Here is a 16,664-nt window from a genome sequence, read left to right on the forward strand (position 1 = left end):
CATCAAGTGCAGAAAAGTGACAGGAAGACAAGTCTCAGCTCTGAAAATAGGCTGTATCCATGTTTCCTCTCAATTAACAATGCTAATAGCATGTAAACACATTCTTCATCTTGCAACTGTGGTAACTAACATCAAGTAACTGCCAGGGAAACATTGATTAAAATGAACTGACGAGCACATAAATCATTCTCTCTCCTCTGCAAGAGCCACTGTCCATCAGTTGATCTCTCCAAAGCAGAGAGGAACCCAAGCTGCCATGACCACAGACCACTTTGAAGAAAAATCAGCCTTGGTACGCTGGATATTTCTAACGGAACGATCTAACAAATACCACATCCCCTACCTTTTTGCTTTCTTTACACATAACTGACAGAAAATAGAGCAAAAATCCAATTAAATTTCTAAAACCAGGTCACCTCTAAAACTCCCATATACTTTCTACAAGTCTGCCAAGGAGTTCTCATACAGATCTGGACCTAGTCCAACCCGAAATACATTTTGGTGCCCTAAAGCTCATGGAATCTCAAAAGGACAAATTATTCATCAATGTCCCCTACTAAAATGTGTTCTGCAATGTTGCTAGCACAAAATGGCTGTTTGCTATGAGTGGGCAAAATGATTTATTTAGTATATATACATATAGCCTCTGAAGCACTACAGTCCTTCTAACAAAGAGGCATACAAATGTGAGGATTATGCAGATAAATCACAGGCACAGGACTGGATTTTACGGTACTTCCACTGTGTGTGTATATACGTGATTTACAACTAGTTTCAGATGAAGTTTCGTAATATTTTAACTTTAAAAGCTCTTGTTTTATAAAGCTGATTACCACTTTCAAATACCTATCTTCCTACCCCTGTGTATTGACTAATACATTAAGCTAGAATAAGACAATATACTTTTTGCTTCACAGCTATTGAGAAACTCCTAACCATGATTAGATTAGCCGAGCTCAACCCAAATCAAAATGATTTCTGGGATGTTCCTACAGCACATTTCATCTAGTACATCTGCATTATTTATGGCATCTACACAAGGAGACTTGAAGGCTTTTATAAACTAAGACACAAATCAATACAAGCTCTTAGCAGATGGGGCCTTAGTAGGGTTCCACAGCAGCGTCGTTCCACACCGACCAAACTCTTTCAACTGAATAACTGGTAATGCAGAAGGGAAGGTTTGCTGAGAAAGACGAGAATCAGAGGCACCCTCGGCACCCAGCCTTTCGATGAGGACCGTACTCATGTAGAGGCTACGCAGTCAGGGCTGGGTTTGCACGCAATAGGTCACTTAAACTGCTTCACAACGTCAGACGGCGAGCAATACGATAGCTCCGTTTCATTTCCCTCCCCAAGATAAGATGAAAAGGCTGCAACACAGATGGCTTTCCCTGTCAGAGGCACCACGGACTGGGGAAGAAACGGATGGGAGGCAAATTCGGTTTGGCACTCAGTCAGGTCAGCAGCGCGCTCCGAAGGAGACACTTCTCAGCCTCCGCTGTGTTGGTGCTTGTTGTAAGCAGCATCAGTAGAGGGGCAGAACTGGCCTGCAAGACCAGCGCTGGGCAGGAGAACCAGCTGGAGCCACAAAGCCTTAGTTCCTCAGTGAGGGAAAGACCCTCCCCACCTCCATATAGATATAGCCCACAGCTGGGCCAAGATGGGCCAGCAGATGACAGTAAGATATACAGCTTCACATCTGCCTGTTTCCAGATAACGCTCTTTTAATTCACCTCAGCTGGTCTTCATAGATAAATGCTCTTCGCAAAGAACAGATCATTATTTGAGGCACTTACAGCAGAGGTCTCCCACCCTGATCCATTTGTTTTCCTAACCCACCTAACTTGTGCACTGAAAATTGATGATAGGTTGGGTGGTTTTTGGATTTAGTGAAATCACTTTCTCTTCAGAGATTTCAGCAAAAGAACCTTTTAAACATCTATTTATAGAGCAGTGCATGGGGATCTGCAGTAGTCAGAAGGAAAAAGGAAAGAATGATAAATTATCCAACATGAACTTCCTTTAGAACAGTAACCAGCAACAAAAAAAAAAAAAAAAAAAAAAAAAGGATTACATCCCTGTTCAATTCCTTGTTCTACAAAGGCTCAGTAAAAGGATTTATCCCCTTAACCAAATAACAAAACCTAGGGCCTTTAATTTTTTGGGGGTTTTTTTTGGTTGGTGTTTTTTTTGTTTTGTGTGGGTTTTTTTGTTTTGGTTTTTTTTTTTTTTTTTTTTTTTTTTTTTTTAAAATCGAAGTGGTCTCAAAAGGTCCCACTAACTCAGCCTTCTTCAGCTGGCAAACAATAGGCTACTGAACTTATGAAGACCTTTCTTCCCAACTGTTATATTTGAATCAGGGCTAGCAAGAAAGAAAAAAAAAAAAAAAAAAAAAGACAAAATCCTGTTAGTCTTAATTAAAATCATGTCTTGCTCGGCTGGCACGGGTTCTATTTTCATGAGATTTATGAGTTCATGATCCTGACAGCTCTCCATGAGTTCTTTCTGGAGAAAAAAGGAACAGCGAAAGTAATGACTGAAATGCCAAAGCAAAATCACGAGGGAAGAAAAATTTTCCATGGTTAATCAGTCTATTCTTCTCTTCAACAGTGCTCCAGAAAATTACACTTCTCTGCCACTCGCAGAAAAGAGCAAAAAGCTGCTAGACAGGAGGCCAGCTCATAGGAAAGTATAGTCTTCTTCCGTAGACATCCCTCTTCTAAATTACCAAGGACAATATTTCCTGCACACACAAGCAGCAACAAGCCACAGAAAGGCTTGGAGGCCTTCTCTTCTGTATCCAAGTCTGATGTGGCTCCAAATGCAGTTAAGAGACTCCTTCTCATAACAATGAACCCTTACAGGCACCTACCATGGGAATTCTCCACTTGAAAGTAGTGACAGATTTAACAAACCACACGTATAACCTAGATGGGTGATTGTCAGTAAAACATAATCTTCCAATCCTGAAAGCAGTGGGATGGGGATGCTGGTATGTTGCCTGACCCTTGCTAAAGGCTTTGAAGCAAATAGCTGATTCCCAAGAAGCTGCTGACAGATAAAACTTAGGTAAACATTAAAAATCGCCATACTGAGTCAGGTAGCAAAGGCCAGCTCAGTGTCCCGACTTCGAATATGGCTAGAAATGGGAGCTCAGGTAATGGTATAAAAGCAGACAAGAATAAAATGTTACTGCCCCAGAAAGAACTCTTATTTCTAGCCACATGCAGTTCAAGATGGTACGTGAGGCAGAGGTGATATTTGTACGATCGGTAACCTATGAATGAATTTTCTTCCATTAATTTGTATAATCATTGCTTTAAATTCACATAACCTTCTAGGTATTCCACGGCTTAACTAAGTTTTGCATGAAGCAGTATCTCTTTGGTTTATCTGATCTTCTGACGCACCCTCTTCTTGTAGCTCCTCTTCATCTTCTCTATGACATTTATTATTTTTTACAAACTCTTGTATATTCTCTGACATCTCCTTTTCAGCCTGAAGAATCGTCATGTACATCAGCGTTCTTCATAACACATCTGCTTCCATACCTTCAGTCATTCTTGCTGCCCCTTTCTGAAACTTCCCTAGTTCTACTACACTTTTTAGAATTTTCCAAGCTCTAGATACACAGTCAATGAAAGACCAGGTTAATGAATACAAAAAACTTGCCTTGCATTTGGGAATCAATTCCCATAGAAGATAATACACTATTTATTGAGGGAGAGGGGTTAAGTTGAGAAGCAAATAAAAAAAAAAAAATAGATATTGTAGCTGAGTAAGAGAGAAGGTCCACTTTAGATCCAGACACTTGAATGGTTTTAAACACCACAACTACTAGTTTAGTTGGTGCATTTTAAATATTTCTTCTGGAGTGATACAGCAGCATAAACAGTAAAAAATGAAACAAAATAAAGAAAGCAAATAACTTTACAATAGAGCCACTGTAACGTTGCTGTGGGAACATTGGGATATATGCAAATCCCAGGCCTAGGGTTGCAAAAGGATAGGGGTTACTTTGTGCATGAGTTTGGGGGGTAGTTGCACATGTAGTCAGGTCGCTGACTCTGATGAAGGGAAAATAAACTAATATCCTAAAGGCTGGGGCAAGTTTTATAATGAGAACTTAAAACAGCTTTTTCTTAATTTTTTCTTTAACTGTTTACTGCTGGCCTCCTTCAATAATTTTAGGCTGTTAACACAATTCCGGTGCTGTTCACCTTCTTGTGTTTCCTTTTTGTTGGTTTTCAGACAAAATGTCTTGGCTATGGTCAGCAAGTACAGAGAAGGCCTTCAAGAACAAGGAAAACCCACACGGTTCTTCCCTCCAAATCTGCCCTGAAACATCAGCAGCAGAGAGAACACTGAACTGCTGGAGCCTTGATTTTTCAAGTGAGACAAAAACAAAAATCCTGCCCACTCGATGAGCTTTACACTGTTCAACAGAAGCAGAAAGCTGACCTTCAGTACCCGGATAATGTTTGTGTGGCAACTCTGGAAATTTGCCTCCACAGCTTCAGTTCAGACATTCCGCATTCCTCACCCTAGACTGTCGCATGGTGAACCTGTGCAAGGTTAGTACCATTCCTGCATTTCAGCAGCACACCAAAGAAAACACAGGAAAATCTCCGAATGCATCCTCTACGGCCTGCGATACTTCTATAAAGGAAACCCAGATTATTTCTGGGAAAAGGGCAGTAAAGTTATAAAACGGTGGTCAAAAAGAAAAATATAGACATCTTTCCTGAGGCTAGGGGAAAGCATGCTGTGCTAAACAATTTAATAATTAAATTGAAGAAGAAAATACCATTGTAATTAACATACAAAGAACAGGCATGGCCTAGCTAATCTCATCATGAAGAGATCGAATAAAGTAGCATGCGTTTTATGGAGCAATTTAATCTGGCAAGCAATTAATCGTAAGAGCACTAAGTCAAACGAATAGATTTCCCTTTAAGAAGATCACATTCATCATCTGTAATGTATTCTAAACTGCAATTTGTTAGCCAGCCCCTGAATTTTACAGAAGACATTTACTGTCTTCCTTTAGCAGAGAAGTGATCCCTGACTGACAGGAGGGAGTGGCCTCCGTCTTTTTGAACCAGCTAGCCTATTAGCACTAATAGGTTCTGAATCATTGATGCAGGAAACAAATAACTTACAAAAAGCAGCTACAAGCCTTTACAAGCCTTATACTTTAGACAACACTACAACGGTATTTACCAGACTATTTGAATCGCGTCCTAATCCGCTGACCAACCTGATCTGACCCATCTCCATAATAGCCTGGAGCTGATAACATTACCTATGGGGGCAGGGGGAATTAAAAAAAAGTAAAAATAAAAAAAACAACACTCGTTAACCGAGAACCTCAGCAGGCATCTCTTACTGTGCTCCTCCTGGTGCAAGTCTGGGACTCTGGCTGTCTCCATCCTCTCATATTCTCGGCTAGAAGAAAATCCTTCCCTGACTAGTTTTAAATGGAACTAGATCCATTTAGATTGTGTTTTTGTAGCTGATCACAAAATTGTCCCAGACCCTCAGTGCTTTTAATGTTTGAAGTCTTCTCACTTCCAACTTTTATTTATTTAGGATACTCCCTGCCTATTTGTTCACGTTACAAGTTTCTCTTTAGCTTCAGAAGCTGTTCCACCTCTCTTGTGTTCCCCACTACATGAGTAACCACCAGTTGCCCCTTTGCTGGATTAGGTAAAGCACTCACCCAGCGTCCTTTGGAAGGAAATGATGATTCCCATTGTTTGTGCCTGCACCTGTCCCCATACAGGTTTATTTTTCTAGAAGATGTGTTTGAAGGCCTCCTGTCTTACTCGGAAAAGCTTTCTCTTGAATATTTTCCTATCTTACTGTGTGTAGAGGGCATTATTGTTCCGCTACTTGAGCGCACCATTTGGATCATGAAGATTAGCAGGCTGAAAGCAATCAAAGCTCACATCCTCCAGGTGTCCTTGGGCCTAAACTGATTCCCCTCCAAACACAGCAAATGCTTTAAAAAAAATAAAGTGTTATCAAACAGACAAAAAGGTCTCAAGAACCATTCAGTGCATCTAAGTCTTAACAGGGACCTCTAGACCTTACCAAAAGATAAGTGGCAACATTCCACTTCATTTAGAAACCGCACAAAATTCACGCAACTCAAGTGGGGTTATGGACTATGCGTGGAAAAAAAGCTTGCTAGAGAAATACAGCTTCTGCCAGTGCCTTCCTGCCCCACTGTCACTCAGAATCAATTCAAAAGACAGATTTCTTCAGATTAATGACAGGATGAGATCTATGCCTGGCCGCTTTCAGTCCTCTTCCATCCTGATAATTTCCCTTATGCTCCACTCAGGTTGAAGACATGAATGTAAATTAGCCCCATGCCAAATCAAAATTAAATAAATAGTCCTGGAGATAAAGTGCAATGAAAAAAGAAATTAAAAAAAAAATAAAAATCCATGAGCTGTGTTCCAGACTAAGTTCACTGGCTATTGTCTCATTCCAAAATGACTTAAAACAAAACTCATATTAAACTTACAATGAGTAAATACTGCTTTGCTGCGCTGTCAAAAAAAGCACGGTGGAAAACTTATAAAAGCAAAATCAATCAAAGTACAGATTTTGGTACTCCGGAGGGAAAAAAAAAACCTCAGCAAAAAGATGGCTACACTTGAGATAATCTCCTGATGGCTAAGCCTTTAAACTCCTCTGACCTGAACCTAAGTGCGCAGTATTGTTTCCTGATGTCTTCCTGCAATATAACATCATACTTACAATTAGACCGATACCACATTAAAGAGACAGCAAGTGCAGGCACAATTCATTTAACAATTAATCTACCCTAGCTATCATTTTCACTTGTCATTAACTGCCTCTTAAATGCCCTCAATTTCATATAACCATAGACTCTTCCTTTAAACATACACACGGGGGAATATACCATTATAGGCATTATTCAAAGAAGCGCTTTCTGTCCCCATCATCAACCACAGCATTAATCACACTGAGAGCAGTTTCTTCTCACAAATGACTGAGTTGCATAGTTGGATCTCAGCAGCAGGATCCAATTTACTGATAAGTTCACAGACAGCAGACAATACCGGGCATCTGCAGCAACACATACTGGGAGTCCTTTAAGTTTTTACCCTTTACTGATCTTTCAGAGAAAGAAAATAGATGCCAAGCACCACACGCTCTCACTGATAGTAAGTGCTCTACTCAGCATCTTTACCTGTTGGACCCAGAGTTAACATAAAGCACAGTGCACTCACAAAAAACAAGGTTTTTTGCTTCTTTTACCATTTGACCATGCACTGAAGAGACTGCTCTCTAAAAACAAATGGGTTAAGTTGGAAAGGACCTTTGGAGGTTGTGGTCCAACTTTCTACTCAGCACAGGGCCAGTTAGGCCACTTTGCTCACAGCTTTGTCCAGGCAAGATTTGAATAACTTCAGGGATGGAGTTATTCAACCCTGAGCACAACCTCCCTGAGCAATCTGTTCCAGTATTGGATCACTCATGTTGAAAAAAATTTGGGAAGAACCTCCCTTACTGCAATCTGACTTATTTTATTTCCCAGCCAAACGTAAGATCTGGGAGCAGTCTTGTGTTGTGGCTTCTTCATTTCTGACAGAAGTTTATGCTGAGAGGGGAAGTCACCAAAGAAGGAAAAAATAGCTGCTACCCAGTGAGAATTGCACAGCCTGCCCCTGCAGCAAGGCTCCAGTTATCACACATGGGCTACGCTCAAAGCAACCACAGCTTCTGAATGCTAATGAACAAAGGAATCAAGAACAACATATGGCAGACCTATTGCTTTCTGAGTTTAGAAGGGAATGTCTGCCTCAGATGAGTTCATCTCAAATGTCCATAAAAAGTTAATGTCAAGCTCGGATTCCAAAGCAAGGAGTGTTGCAAAATTATAAGGAGGACATGAAATAATTATTTAAGAAGTATAAGTAAAAGCAATTGGCCTTTGCTCATGTACAGTGCTCTGCTTAAGAGGCTCCCTGTTAAGCCTCTTCAGCTACCCCATGCAGGACATTTTATAAAGTATATCACATTCATGCCCCTCTGTCAGCAGCAAGAGCTTTACATTAATTAACACAACATACAACCTTCTGGAAGAAGGATCCGGTTTAAAATTCCTCATCCAAAGTGTGGGCAATATCACGAGTTTGCTTAGAATAAAAGGCATTTATCCTGCCCTCAAAGCACTTACCAGCTACATTTTCTATAGTGGACAGAAGCATTTTTCCACAGTACCCAAAGCCATCATTGAACACCAGTGTTGTAGAGTCTGAAATCATCTTTCCCTTGGCCACAAAGGTTGCATTACTTCCCATCCCACACAGACTCAAAAACTTTCCATAATTCCAACTAACGAGAAGAAAAATGTCACTGTAATTAATACACAAAGTGATGACCTAATTAATCACTAAAGCAGCAACATCAAAAAAGCTTTTGGGCTTTCAAAGTCTCCTAGCAAAGTCAGGCAAAAAGATTGCCAGGAAGCTTTTAAGGTCATTCCACTTTCGGCCATCCTCAAAATAAGACACATTTGAAACCACGTTTTTATCTGCTATCGCACAGGAGCCCACTGCAGCGAGATGCCTTCAATGCGTCAGCGATCTCCTACTCAAGACTCCCTTCCAAGAAGCACCCAAGTTCTCACTTTTTGGGTTCACGGCAGCATTGCCTCAAGACCAGGACCCAAACTGAAGCTTTAGGCAATGGTTACGTTGCTATTTGTCTTAACAGCAAGAACAGTTTGCAAAAACCACCCTGCACCATGCCAGCACAAACAAGAAAACATGTGCTCAGAGCCCTGCAAAGAGTCACATCAGGGAACCGATGACAGTGGATATAAACTTAAACACTTGGCAGCATATTAACCTGAAACTGGTGTAACAGGTCAACGCTGCTAAGAGAGACCATCCTGTTGTCCCTAAGGTGTACGCACACCTTCGACAGGGCTGACACAACCACTCACAAATCTGTACACAATCAACCAGGCTCGAGAACCGGCCCGGGCTAAAACACACTGTTTTGTTCTATTTTTCCTGCCTAGATAGTTTTATCCTGGGTCAGGTCCCCAGTGTCCTCCTTTACATGGAGCTGCACAACGCGGGCTGCTCCCCACAGAAGGGACAAAGGAATGGATGGCAGGGGAGTCCTCCTGCTCGACAACACTGACAATTTATAGCTGCTCCAGGCAATGGCAGCAGCACAGGCTGAAGAAGCACAAAGGGGCAGTTTTGCCAGAGTTAACATCCTTCAACTAAGCCCTTATCAGCACGAGATATCCAAATCCGATACCCGTCAGAGATGAATTCTTCATGGGATCACTGTTACCTTAATCCAGTTGGCTTTGATTGCTGAGAAGCAGCCACGTACACGGGCATTTCTGACTGCTGAACCTTTACGGTTAGCATCCCCTGAGACAGGCAACAGAAATCTGACCTCAAAGCTATGCGAGGAATTGCTACCTCAGAAGCATTATACCACCATTTTCTGAATTATTCTTCTAGCTATGAGAGTTAGAAAAAATTTTAAAAACTAAAAAAGGTAATAACAAAACGTTGCGTTCTGGGATTCCTAAAGAGCCAACTGAATTCAGACCACCTGAACCTCTGATGCATCTTATGGTCTCTAACTGGACACACAGATATTATAGCCCAAAATATTTTCACATTTTGGAAGAAAAAAAATAAAAATCACAAGTCACTCAAGCTCCCCTTTTTTTCTCCAGGCAGCATTTTACTTTCACCTTAGTCTTTGGCTATACCAACCCGTATTTACTGACGGTTGTGAAGCTAGCCCCTGTGCTGGTAGGGTGATACAAACTTCTCTGCCTTCAGTGGGAAGAGCTCCTAAAACCCAAGCACCTTAACTCTGTTCATTAAAAGAAACACGCATCCTAGCTTTCAAAGTCTTGGAAACAAGGTGCCCTCCTCTCACAGTTCCCTGGGAACCGAGCTCCAGATTCTGGTGCAATCTTCAAACAGACCGCAGCTCTGCAGTCATGCTAACAATGTATTATCCTTGCTTTCACTTCAAGATAAGGTAGGTACTTCATTACCTTAATGAGCAGATGTACTTAATGAGCAGGTACTTTGTCAATTTAGTCCTAAAGGAAGAATTAAGAGAATAGGGCATTTACATTTCTAGAGCAAAACCAAATTTTAGGCCCCCCACTAGTATAAGTTAATAAGAAAAACATGTTACTGGATTTTGAAAAGCTTTTTTTTTTCCTTTGTAAGTACACATCCCACAGCCGAGACTTTCAGAGGGAATAATAATTCAGACTGCTGCTGTGAGCAACAGATTTCTTTTAAACAGAAAGAGCAAAACAGCATTACACTACATCATTTTTCAAGGGATAAAGGTGTTATTTAAGCTCACAATGATTTTTACATTGTTTGGGTTATGAAGAAAGCCACTTAATGTTCTCTCTCTGTTAAAGCAAATCTTGAAAGCTAGATTTGAGACCAGTGGAGTTCAGAGTCCCTTATATTTACCCGAAGAATAAGAACAGCATGGGCAATGTTTCGACAAGCTACAAACAGCTGGTTCAAACTGTGCTTCAGTCATGTTCCAGTAGGGCCAGTTCTTGGGGCCAAGAGAATCTGGTTGCAGAGGCTATTCATGTTTGCTTCCTGGCTGCATCAGAGCTACCAACAAAGATGTTGACTGTAAGGTTGAAATCTATCAATTAGGAATTGAACTCAGGCCAGCCACAGTACCAGAGAAATAATTAAGATTGTTCTCGTAAACAGGATGAAACAATACAGCCATTCAAAGCGTGAAACCAGCAGACCTTTTTGGATTTTGTGCGGCAACAAAACCCCCGAGATGTTTACAAGACTGCATCCTAGCTTTGCAGCACATGCTTTAATGAATTACTGAGCTCATACGTAACTTGCCTGTGCCCAGCAACAGGATTCGAGACCAAAATATCTGCAAACAAGTCAGGAAAATAACTTCTGACCAAAAAATATTATATCCACTCATGAAATAAACCAAAACCACTCCCAATGCTAACATGTATTCTCCACTATTTTTACGTTTCTACAGAGAAAGGTATTTGGCAAGCAAAACAAGAATGTCTTGCCTGGTGCCACGCTTCTTCAGAGCAGGCAGTGCAAAGTCACTCACATAAATCAAACAGAAGACCACGATCACACTGAGAAGTCTCTTTCACTTTTCTCCCCTACTGACTGTTCTCTCAAAGCTCCTGACTCTGAATTCACTAATACCAAAGCTCAAACTATGTGCCAAACATTATATTTCCAAAGTTGAATACACTGCTCTCAAGAAAAAATTGCTAGCAGCTGAGCTACCTCCATCTTGTAAACCCACAACCTGCACCCATGAATCCAGTGAGATCCGCAGACAGGAATTCCCTTATTCACAGGGCAGTTGCATTTCATACAGAGTAAATGAAATCTGGGTTGCAACACCTCCGTAATGGAGATAACATTTCTCAGCAAACTTTGCTAAGTAGCCTACAGACCACGGCTAACTTTCCAAAAGGTTTGGATCTCAAGGAAGAAACATTTCCCACAAAGTGGCCAGGAAGACGGAGGTTCACAAGTGGGTAAATTCTGCAGTGAGATGTTCACCTTAGGAAAATCACATGAACTAAGACACTTGCTGAATTGAGGAAGAGACTGTCAAACAGCGGCTGTGCGGCAGAAGAGTTTCCTTTCTGCCCAAACAATCCTCCCTTGAAGAGAGGCCTCACCTCTACAGCAATCCTTACAGAGCAGCTGAAATACAGAAGTGGATCCTTTCACAAGTCCCCTCTTTAAAAGGCCAACCTGTTGACTTTGTGATAGAAGGAAAGGAGATGAAAGGGGCCAATACAACTGCAGACATTGGAAAGAAGCTAAGAAAGTCAGTTAAGTGAGGCTGCCATCCTGGGAATAAATCACTTCAGGTTAATCCCCACCCTAATCCAAAAAGCATTGCTTACTATGAGGATAAAATTAGAGAAAGTGAGCCCTGCAGCATGGCTTTCAAGTGCATCGAAGAAAGCAAGCCGTGGCTATGGCATCTCAGACAGAGGCATTTCTTTGCCATACAAACAGCTATGCTCAAAATCAGCATCACCTCTAGAAACCTTAAGTCACCACGCAAAGAAATTAATCCTCCCAAAAACCTACTGCAAAAAAAAAAAAAAAGAAAAAAAAAAAGAAAGAGTTCGTTAAAGAGAAAACAGGCTTGACATTGTCAGAGTCCCTTCCCAGACAGCGGTGACTGAAATGGAAGTTACTGGCAGAAAGAAGGAAGGTGACCTGGGATGCACCTGACTTGCTGAACCACGCTGCTGTGCTCGTGAAACTGGTCCATGCAACACCACTCAACTAACAGATTTGCTCTCTGGATTTCGGCCAGTGGCAGAGACAGCATTTAATTAAGCCGCTGCATGAATGAGAAACAATGAAGGAAAATTATAGCAGAATGAAATTGGCTACGGCTCTGTCAGAGAAGCACACCAAGATGAATCAGCTAGTAAATAAAGAGCAATAACTGAAAACTAACACCGCTGTCTCAAGAAGAAATCAGATAATGCGAAAGAAATGAAACACTAGTTACGTGACTACAGAAAACCCCTAAACGTTAATGAAAATACTGGAAGCATGGGTAGAGAAAAGATGAAACAAGGCACCCTGAGATAGGAGTGCTTCTTTCTTTATTTTTTATTCTTCTGTTGTTACATTGCTGGTCACAATGGCCTGGGAGTGAGGTCTTTCCCTTTCAATCCACATGCTTCCTCTGTTCAGGTGCCAGCTAATGCCAGAATCTGTTCATGTCAAAATCTGTTGCTCCTAGTAAATAAACTTTCTGTACCAGAATACTGTAAGGTCAAGTGAAAAACAAGCAGCGGTAGCAGGTGAACTCTGAGTAACCAAGCTCCGCTATACCCACTGTGGTATTTCAGAACTGTTCTGCTGTGCCAGAGTTCCTACATAACAAGAAAAGTACACAAGAAACACATGAAATGACAATAAGGGCTTACTAACTTTACTCCTTCAAAGAGGAGTGAAGTGATTACAGGTCACTAGAAAAGACCTAGAACCAAGCCAGAATCGTCATCCAGAATCCATTTACTTTCAGTTTTTCAGCATCATAATTTTTTCAGGCTACTACTTGAAAAATGTGATGAACTAATTATTCAATAGTTTACATGCATAAAGCTTGAGAGTTTTCTTACAGCAGTATTAGTAACAACTTGATCCTTAATGTTGGCAAAATTACATTAGGAAGTACCACTAAAATAGATTTATGAGTTTCTCTTTGGGTTTTGTAGCTTTTCTTTAAAAAAAAAAAAAGTTGACTGTCTTGTATTAACCTGTGATCTGAGCTCAGAGTGATTAGTAGTGACAGCATGTCAGAGGTCATTACCATTAAACACACCTCAGTGAACAATGTGATGGAGTTGTTATTCCAGCAGTGGTAGCCCTCACAAGCAGGTTTCAGAATCGATAGGGAACGACACACTCCAGATCATGCTGGGCTAACCTGCGTCCCTGAGCACCCTCTGCTGCTCAGCGCTGGCCGCCCCGAGCCGAGCAGTTCCGCACGGTCCATCTGTCCCAGGCGTTACGTACGCACGTACGTGCTGAGAGGGTCACACCTGAGCAGCCTTAGCCAACGCTCGTGGTTCATCTCGGAGAAGTTGGAAGCAAGCAAGTGGCTTGGTTTTTTTCAGCTTGGAAATTATGGCTTTAGATTAGCCTATTGTCACAGGCAAGATGTTTGTGTCTGTGATTTTTATATAAATATATATTTGTTCATATATGCATGTGTGTGCATATGTATTTATATATACACAGATATCCATATATACATATATGGATACACACATTCATATATGCACATATACATACAGTATACACATAGATATCCATTTTTTATATATATATATATATATATGCACATAGATTTTCTTGACCATTTATTTTCATAAACAGGCTTTAAGCTTGCCCTCCCTTTTTCATTCCCTTACTCATTGGCAAGAAATGTGTGTGTGTCCATATAAGTCTGTACAGAGAAGGAGAGGGAAAGAGGGAAGAGTGTGTGTGTGTGTATATATATATATATAAAAAAAAATATAAAACCATATCATTTTTACACTGCCTCAGCTGGCTGTAATCCATAGGCCTCCACTCTACACAGAAGCTCTTATCTATCAGCAGGTCCTCTTTTATGTATCCCACATAAATGCTACAGCCATCCATTGCAACACGACTACGTCAGCAGCATTTAGTTCTTCTCTCCCCATGAACAGATGCTAAATTCCTTGCTGTAAAGCAGAACAATGCTGAAGGTACTACGTGGACTGCTTGCAGCCGCTCACTTTCCAACAAATATTTGAATGGAGTCTCCTCCTCTGTCAAGGTTTTCAATAAGTGCAGCTCCATGGAGCTCTGGTAATTTAACACGAGCTATAGCTTCAGAGCAGGGATGCCAGGTATCCTAGGACAAACAATTACAGCCCAATTTGGCCTTCTTTCAATCAAGTAAAATTGTGAATGTTCCTTCAGAGTACTCCTGCCCAGACTGGCAGCAAGCATAACCGTTTTATATACATCCATGCGACGCTTTAAGTGCTCCTCCCAAATCCCCCATCTCTCCTTTACAACCCCAAAAGCAGCCTGGGGAGAAGCAGCACCTCCTGTACAAAGAACAAATATCACACAGGGTGGCTCATGTGGAACAAAAGTAGCTGCAAGATGGAAGAGTGAATGAAAGCACCCAAGCGAGGATTGCAGCGTATGCTACAACAGCACAAAAAACACCTTTGAGAAAAAAAAAAAATCCTATCACCTAGCAGCATACTGCAAACTTACTCTCTGCTTATTAAAAGTGTTTCAGTGAGAAAAATAAAATTACTTTAAAAATGATGATGGAACGGAATTTCAGACAATGGGGAAATTCCGTCTATTAATCATTGAGTTAATCTATTTATTCACCTTGAAAAAAAACTGATGAGGAAAAAGTCTATTAAAAGAATACAGGGATTTAGCTGCCACCTTCCTCACCGAGTAAGCAATCAGAAGATGCCCCTTTGAACCCTGCGTTAATAAAGTTCTCATTAAATGCAAACCTGCACAATGTTATCTTAAAGAGGCTCATTAGGTTATAAAAAAATTACTTGTCTCAAAATGTGCTTATTTCCTCATAGGTGAGAAGGTGAGTTTTCAAACCACCAACTGCTGCAGCTTCTGATTTCACCCCCATCAGCACCTGCCACTATATCTTGCAGTCCATCATGTCTCAATTATTTATGTAAACCACAGAGACAAATACACAGATGGAAGTTACAATCACTATTATGGGATAGCACAGTAATAGGGATCACTCATTCCAGTATGGTATGTAAGATTTCAACCAGATAAGGCTATTATTATTCTGTCTTCTTCAAATTTTCATTTTCTTTAGGTTGGACAGAAATTGTGACTTGTCTGTAAAAAGGAGAGCTATGGAGAGGAGGTAGGAATAGCCTCCACGGCTCTCAGTACTCAAAAGGAACATTTGTGACTGCTCTTTTCACTGGAGTAAAGACTAGAAAAATCAGATAATCAGCAACAACAAAACCCAGTCCAACTGCCTAGTGGAGAACAGGGTCCGACCAGAAAGTAGTTAATACCATAATAGGATGCACAAAATGGGATCTCTCTCTGCGGCTGTTTAAACAAGAACATGTCAAAGATTCTCTAGGTATTACTCATCCTGACTCTGTATTAAAGTGATTAATCAGCTGACCTCGCCAATCCGGGACTGTGGGGTACAAGCAGGACTGATGTGTCTCCCCAACAGTTACTCCTGTAACAGAAATGCGTTGCAGCCTTGAGAAGTTGTCAACAACTCACCACTCCTCTCCTGGCAGAAATACACAGAAGATGGCACGCTAGGTTTTAAGACGCCTGCTAAAGGCCACCACATGCATGCACACACACGGATGTTTTTACACTCGTAGTCTTTCCCTCCAGAAGTCTCAGGATAAGGAAATGACAATTTTTATTTATTTATTTTTAAACAGCTGTTGTAATGAGATGAAGATACAAACCAAAGCGTGGCTTTACACTGCACTGTTACAGCAAAAAGCAGGTAATCATTGCTCATAAAAGCTTTCCAGAGCGAGGGAACAAACTGAGGGAAAAATCCCATGTGAGGTGGATTTCTCTAAACTCATTCCCTTTGTGGCAAAGGCATCCAATTAAGAAACAGTACACTAAGACCACTCTAAGGGGACACCAAAGCGGCATAAACAAACAGGCAATCCAGACAATCGGGAGCTAAAACAGGTTCAAACCAGCATGTCCTTATCAATGCATAAGATAATTACATCTTATGAAAATACCGTCACTCATTAACATACCGTGTTTCTCTAATAAAGCCATCAGCCTGACAGCCCTAGAAGGTTTATTTTCCTCAAGCAGCCCCTCTCCCTGTTTCTCTTTGGTGATGTGCGCTTGCAGCACCTCCGCGACTCGGCAACACACAGGCTCAAGCGTCTGTACACAAGGCTCCAGTTTACGCTCCCGGTCCAACACCAGAAGAAAACGTGGCTCTAGTACTAAGGGTCTTCCTACAGACCTTGCTGCAGAAGTGAGAGAGCCAACAGACCCGGACAGAATGGTCTTTCCCAACAG

The 16,664-nt window shown here is 41.2% G+C and overlaps 1 protein-coding gene across 4 annotated transcripts in view; it reads right to left on the reverse strand.

Annotated features, from left to right (window-relative positions):
- Positions 1 to 16,664, reverse strand: part of ARMH3 (armadillo like helical domain containing 3) — a 129,444-nt gene that overhangs the window by 50,308 nt on the left and 62,472 nt on the right. The window lies entirely within an intron of this gene.

Source organism: Chroicocephalus ridibundus, chromosome 6 (assembly GCF_963924245.1).
Source record: "Chroicocephalus ridibundus chromosome 6, bChrRid1.1, whole genome shotgun sequence".
Taxonomy (NCBI): Eukaryota; Metazoa; Chordata; class Aves; order Charadriiformes; family Laridae; genus Chroicocephalus; species Chroicocephalus ridibundus.